This window comes from Dunckerocampus dactyliophorus, chromosome 14, assembly GCF_027744805.1.
Source record: "Dunckerocampus dactyliophorus isolate RoL2022-P2 chromosome 14, RoL_Ddac_1.1, whole genome shotgun sequence".
Classification (NCBI taxonomy): domain Eukaryota; kingdom Metazoa; phylum Chordata; class Actinopteri; order Syngnathiformes; family Syngnathidae; genus Dunckerocampus; species Dunckerocampus dactyliophorus.
The window spans coordinates 10,665,159-10,676,022 of NC_072832.1; the positions used below are offsets into that span (position 1 = coordinate 10,665,159).

At 43.9% G+C, this 10,864-nt stretch overlaps 1 long non-coding RNA gene and 1 other non-coding gene across 5 annotated transcripts; both read left to right on the forward strand.

The window, feature by feature from the left end:
- Positions 1 to 34: 34 nt before the first annotated feature.
- Positions 35 to 6,778, forward strand: LOC129194398 (uncharacterized). Of its 4 annotated transcripts, XR_008573758.1 has the most exons (5): positions 51 to 170; positions 680 to 724; positions 1,002 to 1,038; positions 2,090 to 3,225; positions 3,318 to 6,772. It is a non-coding gene; the product is annotated as an uncharacterized LOC129194398 (long non-coding RNA). The 4 variants fall into 4 exon arrangements; XR_008573756.1 differs by having other exon boundaries at positions 43 to 170; positions 1,002 to 3,225; positions 3,318 to 6,778; XR_008573759.1 differs by lacking the exon at positions 680 to 724 and having other exon boundaries at positions 54 to 170; positions 3,318 to 6,771.
- Positions 782 to 915, forward strand: LOC129194462 (small nucleolar RNA SNORA14). The gene has a single exon (XR_008573766.1). It is a non-coding gene; the product is annotated as a small nucleolar RNA SNORA14 (small nucleolar RNA).
- Positions 6,779 to 10,864: the final 4,086 nt, after the last annotated feature.

The window sequence follows — 10,864 nt, forward strand, 5'->3', positions numbered from 1 at the left end:
ACAGCAAACCAATCAGGTACAAGTTTCTTCCGGGTACGCAAATGTAACTAGCCAATAAAAGGCTCGGATTGGAACGTCTACACTTCTCTTAGCACGCAAGCTAGCTAGGCGGCAAGCTATCTGCTAAGACGCTAGTATTGTTCCTTGAGGCTTTTGCATCGTTTTGAACGGTAAGCTGGCGCTCTTTCATGACATATCTTGTTGTTTGGACGAATCCTCACTTAACCAAAATAAGATACGTTGATTGTGAGCTAGTTTGGCCTGTGTAGGTTAGAAGAACCACTGGGAGCATTTTAGCTACCACATGGTCGGCAGACTGACCACATGTACAACCAATTTTTTCGTCATACCCCAGTACAAACGTTTATCAATCGTGGGTCGTGGTTTATATTTGTTCCATTTCATACACTAACAGGTTATGCAGTGTGAGTAATGGAATTGCACGTTGAAGGCACGTGGCGCCTTTGCTGGGCTCTGCTCATGCAACGCCTGCACAGAGATAGCAATATATCTTACTCTAATGGTGGTTGTTCACAGTTTTATAAAAAGGCACCACGTGCTATTATGTGATCGATATCAAGGCAGCGTTAGTCTAAACGATATGAACAGGAAAGAAAATCTAGCCCTTATTCCACGTCACGTGAATAAGCCTATTTTTACATCCTGTCTTTACCAACAGGTTTGGTGCCCCTTCGTCTTTCACCGCACACCTACATGGTCGACTGTAAGCATCCCTTATACGTACAGTATACATTTTAGAACGTTTTTTTTTAATTGCTCATTGCATCTTTAGTAAACCCCCCAGTTGCCGTCTGTGGCCTCCGGGACAAGAAAAGGTGCTAGATCAATCTTAGAACATCCAAAACCGAGAGCCGCTTGTCAGATGCTCCTGGTTATTTCACCTCTAAGACACGAGTGCGAGTGACTTATCTTCAGTGATGCCTTAATAAATGCTGTGCATGCTATGAATGGCATCTGAATGTTTACCATTTGTATTTCAGCAAGGCATCTCAAGGGGAGGACAGCATGGAATGACTGGTAAGTTGTGTACTGTGATTGGTAGGTAAGAACATTGGTAGGGTTGGGCATCGTTTGAATTTGAACGATTCCGGTTCCTGACGATTCTCGATCCCGACGCGTTGAAGAGTAAGGGTCATAAAGGTTTGCATGGTATTGCGCCAAACCCTGGCGTTTTGCTTTGTTACTCATCATATTATCATATATAAAGCATATAAAAAATGAGTTAGAGGGCTGAAAATTGTCAAATGTCAAAACATGTTGAAGTTCAAAATGGCGCCATCCACCATTTCAAAATTGGTATTGTCGTCATTATATTGGGGGGGGGGGGGGCTACTTTTTCATGACGCAGCGAGTATTGCGTCATCTTTCAGCCCCAATAAATCATAATTTTTTTATGTTTTTGATGTACTGCCACCTGGTGTGTGTTAGTGCATTTCCCACAATTACACGATTTATCGCTTCAGTGGGGTCTCAACTGAAGCCAGAATGTAACGAATGCTTGTTGAAAATCTTAAAAACCAAAAATCCAGCAGGGAGCGCTAGAGTTTATCATTTTTCTTGATCTACCTGATTGTCAAACGCATTTACTTGCAAAAAAAATACAAGTTTTCATGTTGAGGATTGATCGAACGGGCCAGTGTGTGAACACTTGTGTGTGAGTGTTTGTGCGCGCGCTGCTTGTTCAATGGGACCGTATGAGTTGAGTTGACGTATGTGACGGTTGACTGTATGGCGCGACTGTGGGAACAATCGTATGCCTTTGTACATGCACGCGCACTCTCACGTCACCCAGCGTGTGTGCTTGTACTTTTGTGTGCCGCGCGCCCTCTGCAGACGGCGGCTGACCATGCACTTCAAAGGACTTTTATGTGAGACTCTGCAGCGTGGGAATTAATTCAAAATGCAGTTGTTTACTGAATCTCAACTCTTATTGGTAGAATGTTTGTATTCAAAATGCAGTTGTTTACTGAATCTCAACTCTTACTGGTAGAATGTTTGAATTTTTCCTCCTCATTGGTTCAGTGAATGGTCAGGTTTGTATACAACTCTTTTATATTGGGTCCAACAGCTCAAAGGCCATTTTACTCCCTGTGACTGATGGTGAGCAGAGATGGCGAGAAGAATCGTGTTGGAGGAATTTCTCACAGACTCAGTGGATGAAGAGGATGATGATTCAGAGGACTGTGCATTGTCCAACTCCGATGATGATTATGAGCCACTTGAAGGAGAGGATGATGAGGTTACAGCAGAAGCAGCGGAGGAGCAACAACAGAATCAGGTCAGCACACCATGGCTTGCCAAAAACAAACAAATTGTGTGGTCCTCTACAAATGAAGTTTCAAGGCACTTCATCCCGCCGCCTATCGTACCGCCTGGCCCAACGCTATTTGCAATTGCCAGGATCAGCACCCCCGTGACTGCTTTCAATCTGTTTTTTCCCGGACGACATTATCCAGCAGATTGTCAAAATGACAAACTTGCAGGGATAGCGCACTATCACTGGCTGGAAGAACATCACAGTGGAGGAGCTGTGGTACCGCTCTCGACATGAAGCAACTGAGTCTTTGGGATAAAAAAAGGGGAAGGTCACTATTTTGACACAATGGCACACGGGCGCTTTGCTCACATCAATCGTGCATTACACTTTGAACTTTCCAGGCCACAGCGCCACCACAGCAATAAATTGTCACCCATTAGTGAGTTGTGGCAGAAGTGGAACAGCCTCCACCGAAAAATGTTTTCAACTTGGGTATGGACCCTCTGCGATGCTGCCACATCATATGCATGGAACATGGAGATCTACACAGGCAAAGCTGCAGGAGCGCAAAGGGAGCGGAATCAAGGAATGCGTGTGGTGCTGGAACTCTGCGACCTGCTGGAGGGCCACACCGTCACAGTGGATAACTTTTTTTACCTCCTTCCAGCTGGCAAAGGAACTGAAGAAAGAGTGTCACTGGTGGGAACGTTGAGAAAGAACAAAGGAGAGCTTCCTGCAGTGCTCCTCCAAATTACCCCTAGGCCATCATTGTCTAGCGTTTTTGCCTTTTCCCCCGAGATGACACTTGTGTCTTACATCCCGAAAAAGAACGTTTTGCTCCTGAGCACAAAGCACCGGGAACCGGAGGTGGAGGATGGTCCCAAAAAAAGCCCAAGATGATTTTGGACTACAATCTGTGGAAAGGGGCAGTCGATCACCTGGACCAGGTAAGCACAGGTTATGTCATTTTCAAAACTTTGCATCAAAACTGTCTTGTCATTTGACATTTTTTTTGTGTGTGTGTGTGTGTGTTTTGCAGGCATGTGCCACATATTCTTGCCGCCGGAGGACAACAAGATGGCCCATGTGCATATTCTATCATATGCTGGATGTGTCTCTCTTCAATGCATTCACCCTCTTTACTCAGGTGGACCCTAAGTGGAATCAACGTAAACTCTACAGGCGGTGTCTGTTTCTGGACGAAGTGGGCATGGCATTGATTCAACCTGCTACTACAGGAGCTCCCCAGCCGCCTGCAGAGGCCCCAGTGGTGGCCACGCCACAAAGCCAGAAACGTGGGCAATGTGACCTTTGCACTGACCGGCTACAGGCATCAAACATTTGCAACAAATGTGGCATTTTCTTTTGCCAAAAACATGGCCAAAAGGTATGTGCAAATTGTTTTCTGAGTGGTTTGAAAGTTAAAAAAAAAAATATTCAGGAATGACTTAGTTATCACACCCTCTAGAGGGCACCAGACTTCATCCCCAATACTGCGAGAGGGATAAAACTTTTGAAATTGCCATTGTCAAAAAATGTTGATGTTATGATTTATTAACATATTCAAGGCTCTAATGACCTGATATCAAATGTTCCTACTTGGATTTGTTTTTATATATTACATACAACATAGTTAGTTTTGTTCATAGCACACTATTGCTTTTATTGTCCATAGAGGGCATCCAAAATAAATTAAAAAAAAAATAAAAACTGTATACGTATGGATAGGTCTGATGCCACTGAACCTTTTGAGTGGTCGCAAGTAAAAAAAAAAAAAAAAGTTAGAAATAACTTAGTTATCACACCCTCTAGAGGGCGCCAGACTTCATCCCCAATACTGCGACAGGTATAAAAACAAAAATACTGCACAAGGGTTAAATGAGTGCTCTAACCAGAATTTGTTTTGGATGAAAAGTCTGAACGTCTCCATTTTTTAATATGAACTTTTATCAACTTTCCTATGACTATCAGCTATTTTCAAATATGAGATATCAAACCATTCAACTTGAATATAAATGTTTTGAAGATTAAGAGTACACTTTCCCAAAAGATGTTTACCTTTGAAAAGCTAATGTAAAAACGTCCACATATGCTGTTTGTCTTGTGTGTGTCATGCTGCAGCCACTTGCAGTTTTTTTTTGACACCCTCATAAGTAAACCGGAGTAGCCAACTGAGCTCTTATTTTGAAGGCCGAAAGTGTGTGTGTTGAGCTGTTTTGACTGTTGCTAAGCAAGACCTGCTGTGCACATGAATAAACTTACCTCCTAGAGCCATAGCTCCTGTCCTTTTATTTACACCCAACTTCCACATCAGCGGGCACCCTGAAACCCTTGGTTAGATTGGCATGAGACGGTCGTCATTTATTGTTTGACTTCCCTGTTTCTGACTAAGACGAGGTACTTTCACGCCATGAATCCAGAGGTGTTTAATTGTGTTGACCCTCCTTTGCATGATGTGTTGCACTGGGCTAACTGCTCTTTTATGATGGTAAGCCAAACTTTTTAGCCGCTTTGTTGGTGTTCACATAAGTGAGCGCCGAAACTCTGAATCTAAATACTGTAACAAATATGAACCATCCCGGGAGAATCGCAGTGTTGGTCCCGGTTCCCATCGATGCTCAAGACTCGATGCCCAACCCTGAACATTGGTAGTAATGAGCACACAGAGGCTTAAGAACATTTGTAAGTTCTAGGTGATTTATCACAGTACGGATTGTCTTGTAACCAATAAGATAATGGATGCTAAATTCTGATTTATGAATGCTTTGATTCATCAAAGTTGAGCGCAGTACTTCATGCAGCTGGTAGAGGCGCTGTTTATTTGCAATCCTAAGAGTCTAGCAGCATCCTGGCAGACTTCTGTGGATGAAATACACACATCTTTTACCATTTTTTTTTTATATATATATAAAATTGTATTTAAAAATGTTTACGCGAGTCTGGTAATTCTGCCACACCTGATTGGTCACGGTCCAGTGACAAGCATGTGTCTTTTTACCCCAACATTTTTAAAGATATATCTATATTTCAGAAAAAAAATCACTTTTTGAACACTGACATTATTCAGAGTTGTACATTGCCAAAAATAAAAGAATCTCCACATGCAAGTGTCTCCCTGTGTCTTTCTGCCTATAGATGGCAGTAGCAACACACTAGAGCAGCTGTTTCTTTTTGAGCCATTTTGCTTATGGTGGTGAAATATTCCTGAGGATTTCTTCATAAAAACTGCTTGAACAAGGAGGAAGATGTTAGTCATCTAATTATAATAATCACTTGTCTCTACAGTGTGTTTTGTTTAGCCAGAGGGGTAAAAATATGTATTTGAATGGGGACGTTGTGTTTTCAGTGGAAGGGAGCGAGTCCACGGAGTGTCTTTTGGAAGCCAAATAGAGTGGTAATTATTTTCCTGTCCGTCTGCAGCTGTTTTTCTCTCAGCTCTCAGTCTCGACGTTGCCAGGAAACGAGAGAAGGCTACATTCTCTAGAATGGGGGGGGGGGAGAAAATACAAACACATCACAGCCCACAGAGTAGAGAGTGGATACTCTGCACGATGCCCCACTTTCCATGAACTCATGCATACAATGAAAAGTATTGCAGAGTCATCTGCTTGTGTGCATGTGCACAGAAGTCATTTGTTGTTTGTGTCCTTGAGGCAGGGAAAATACGGTCCAGAGGAGTTGGAAATTACAACAGGAAGCCCTTTCTCCGCACTGTACGCTTTGTCAACATTAGCCACGTATCCTGTTTGCTTGACAGAGCTGAAGGGCACCCAGCTGGCACCTGCAGTATCACAGAAGAGTACACCCCTCACATTTCACTTAAAGGACAACACTATTGAAGTGAAACTGATATAACTTGGAGTAGTCAGTGAATAACGTGGATTTAATGTCATCTAAATATGAGACCAACTGCTATTGTTTTGAATCCTCACACTGATGACCTCACTGGTGGCCACCTTGGCTCCACCTTGACGCCACACCGGTGCTCAATTGGGTTCAGGTGGGGCGGCGATGTACTTGGCCGTTCTATCACTTTAAGCTTCCTCAACAAGGCACTTGTCCATTTGGAGGTGTTCTTGGCTCATCATTTTGGGAGGAGTTTCCCAATGGAAGGGATGATCTCCCAGATCTAGCCAGTGCTGCACTACTCACGCAACCCCAGCCCATGACTCTACCACCACCACGTTAGACTGTAGGCAAGACACAGCTGAAGTTATAATTCCAATTTTTTGACATGAAGCTGACGTCAGCATTTTTCCTAGGTTTGCATTCATTTTCCAGTTAGTGTACAATATGACGTACGTCTTGTTAATACGTTGCCTGAGCCCAACTGTGTTCTTAATGTATTTTTATCACAAAGCGTCCTTGTTAGCATTCTTAGCTTGCTAACAAAATGGCAAATAGAACTGAAAGTCAGGTGTGTCACCTTTCTGATGTCACCAGAAAACAAAACACTTTTTTATAGTTCTACTATTCTAGTTTTACATGCATAAAACTTCTAAATGGATATTAATGATTGAAAGGAGGAAATGACCATTTAAGGCTACTTTTACCTTCACAGAAGATGTGACTGTTCCCAAAGATGCGGTGTGGCTGTGAGATCAACACCTTCCTCTTCAACAGCACCTTCCTATTTTGTTATTTCTCTGTATCCGTAGTGTTTCTCACTTTATCGAAATGCTGGCAACTGTCTTGGGCTCCATTTAGAAAAACACTATTGAATTCAAGAAATAACTCATGGCAAAACAGGAAAGAGGTAGGTGCTGACCTCGCCTGACACATCGTTTCTTTGGGAACAGTCACATCTTCAATGAAAGTAAAAGTAACCTTAAATGTTCATCGATCCCTTTCACTCATCATTTATATCTATCTATATGAATTTGAACTTTTTTTGTATGTAAAACTATACAAATGTTTTTGGCTTTCTGGATCAGATTAATTGGATTTACATGGTCTCTTATGGGAACTATTGATTTGGTTAGTGTCCGTTTTGGTTCGAGTCGAACCTTCTGGGACAAATTGACGCCAACCAAGGTTCCACTGTCCCTGAAATGTATGCAGGATGTTATCTGTACTTTTTTGTTGCGTATATCTCATATACAAATGTACTTCGTTTCCATTGTAGGGCATATAAGGTACACCCATATTTGGTAGTGTAGCTCTTTTGAGAATGAAATGTGAAGTATTTACCCTATATTTAGTGTTGTGTTATGCTTTTGAAGAACAAGCAAAGTACTCATTTGACTGCATGCATGTCGTCACCGTTTTTATTGTGCACATAACAATGATGAGTTTAGTTTGGAATGTTAGGTGTGTCCCTGTGCCAGTTAAATAATAGCAGATGCCGCCTGTAATTATTAGCGGCATTCATGCTGTAACCGTGAGTGGGTGAATGCTATATGAGTCAGCTCTTCATGTTGACATAAGAAAGGGGGGGACGTGGAAGTCTTCTTTTGTGCAGTAGGGGGCACTGTTGCTCTGAGCACGACCTCCCAGCACAAGTCTGTCCCACTTCCTGGATAAGTGAATGAGATGTGATCAGGACGTCTCCGTTTGACAGCTTTAAAAAAAAAAAATTGTGTGCCTGACGTATAGCTATAACGTGCTCAGAATGCGTCTGCTTATTTTAAAGATTTTAATGTGCACAAAAGTGCGTGTAATATGATGAGAACATGCTCTTTCTTTAGACATGCCAGGAACTGTCGTTGCAGGTCACGTTAAACTCTCTATATTGGGCATGTGTGGCTTTCTCAAAATCCACCAGTTCAACACTTTTTTGAATGCTAGTGTCCACCAGTAAGGGTATCTGAGGCCTGCAAGCCGTGACTGGAAATCCTGTCAACAAATGTCGGCAGTAATTACTGTTGCTCTGCTATTTGTCTGTGTGAATGTCAGGTCGTGATCCTTTGCGCCAAATGCCACACATAGCTCAGATTGGGTATCTTGACAGGTGGGGATGACTGCTGGTGCAGGAGCAGCTGTGTTTGGGAGTCGAGCGGCCAGAAATAGCTGGCTTGTATGGGGTTGCCATGGCAGCTTCAGGTCCAGTCTGAGGGGCTTTCAGGAGGATATGTGTTGATCACGCAGCGGCCTCATGGGTATGTGCTGTGAAGTGTTTTAACACCTGATGCCCAGAGTCACTCTGTCTGTGTCTTGGAGCTGATGTCATGCATGTGGAAGCCTCTGTGTGGCTTGTCAAATATACACAGTCATGGAGCGGAACGTTAGATGTGTGCGTGCAGTGCCAGCAGCTATAATAATAAACACGAGTAGAGCCCATTACCCAACACCTCTGTGTCATTCACCATGTGAGGAGGGGGAAGAAGGCGGCATGTCCTAAAAATAAAAGCGACACTGTACGTGATGAGAGTATTAACTTGCACACAGATGACCCATTTTCCGTCTCAAAGGGTCTGCGGATGGGTGGAAAAAGAGAGGGAGGGAAGGCAGTGGAGCCTATCACGTGACTCCAAAGCGGGCTACAAATCCTGGTGGATTTCTCTTCCGCTAAAGCCTTGCTGTCGTGTTGTTTTTCCATCTCTCTGCTCTCATCAACGCTATTCTGCAGCCCTCCATTGCAGCTTTGTAGTTGCGGCCCAGCTTCTATTCAAACCCTCTTGTTTACGTTCCATGTGGAGCTGCAGGGTGGGGACTGCATGCACCCAACCACCCCTTCTTAACGTCATCCCGTCCAACCTCCACCTTTCTCCTCAACAGATCCCTGATAAGATTGACATTGAATAGGGCTGCTCTGCCTGGCAGGAGTAAATGCATCACATGACGTGTGAATTCCTGTTTACGCTGGGCGAGCTACTCTGTCAGGCCGCCAAATTTGTGACGAAAGGAGGCAAAGAGGATAATGGAGAAGGAAAAAACATGCATCGTTTCCCCTCGTGTCATCTGCCATCAACCTTATGAAGGCAAACAGACGATATGAAAGTACGCCGAGCAGGCGGGTGAAGCGAGGGTTAAATGAGCAGACTTGTGTTTTTTTTCCCCTTCTTGCCTGTGTTCTGCCCTCCTGTCTCACTCCGGCACAGCAGAGCTGCTTTGAAAAGCATGAGAGAGTCAGACAGGCTTGTTTTGCATACTGTCGCTCTCCTGCATTGACTTGTAGCAAATCCCTGCCCTCGGGAGGCATGTCAGAGGGGATTAATGGGAGGGCCCAGGCCTCACAGAGTTCCCCATTGTGGCTACCCATCCCCGCACTGTATTTTCAACCTGCTGCAGAGTGAGAAACGAGCAAGTAGGTGGGGTAATGCTGCTGCTGGTGGGGGGGGGAGGGCTCGATCATGTGTGTAGAATTGCGTATGTAGACGGGGGTGTTATACTGTGGTGTTATTTCTCACTGTCCTGATTCCTTTGAGCAAAAGGGAGGGATGGAGCGAGTAAATAATGTATTTGGAGCGGCAGGGTGCTGGAGGAGGAGGGGTTTGGTGGTGGGGGGGGTGACTTGACCCTGCTCAGGGCATGCAAGGGAAGGCAAGCAGCCATACACAGGAAGCAAGCAAGCTGGGGGGCCGTGGGAGGGAGAGGTGTAAGGGGGGGAGGCTGTGGCACTCTGGGGAATGTGGGGCCTCAGCAAGAATGCAGCAATCCTCCACTTCCGCTCCACTCTGCTCTGTGTTTCACCAAAACAAACACTAGAGTGCTGCTGCCTGCTATTTTAAATCCAGTACAAAGGTACACTTACATGTCAGTAACTCAGTAAGGGAGTGTTCACACATTCCGGCAAAAACATTTAAAAACGGTACTTGGTTGTCACTTAAGTGCGGTCTAATTTGGTTTAATCTGAGCAGTTTTATTTTTACATGCAGAAAACGATGCAAAATGCTTAAAAATGGCAAATGAAATGCATGTAAATGATGAATGAAAGGGATAAATGAACATTTCACGTCACAATTACCTTGAGGACTGTTGTTGGCACGGACCAGAGATGGATTAGAGCCCCACCGAGCTGCTGAGTTATTTTGTGAATTCAATAGTGTTTCAACCAACTTTCTTTGGTCCCATGGTGACTTACAGTATTTTGCATTTGCACTCGATTTATAAAAAAACAAATCAACAACAACAAAGACTTGTGACGTAACTGTGTTAGTTGGCAAAGAATCAACTGGTGATGAGGTTATAGATCACATGTGTCAAACTCGTGCCCTGGAGGGCCGAGACGCTTCAGGTTTTCTCTCCAACCAGTTTCTGCAGCAGGTGATTTAATTGATGAGCTCCTTCCCTCAAACTGAAGGTGTTGATCATTAAAATCACCTGCTTTAGTGACTGACTGGAAAGAAAACCTGCAGTGTCTCGGCCCTCCAGGGCACGAGTTTGACACCCCTGTTATAGATGGACAATGACTTACGAGTGGGAGTTAAGAGCAGGCACGTTTTGTAATAAAGACACGTTAGGAGCAGTTGGGCTCATGCAGTGTTATTAATAACGCGACAAGATTGAGTCACCAATACATAGCATTCTTTGTTTGTGCACTCGAGACTGCAGAATGATATGCAGGCAAACAGACTCGTTTGTGTAACATTCTCATTTGTTACATAAATAGATGATCCTTACAGGATGTCGTAGTATTGTGTAAAG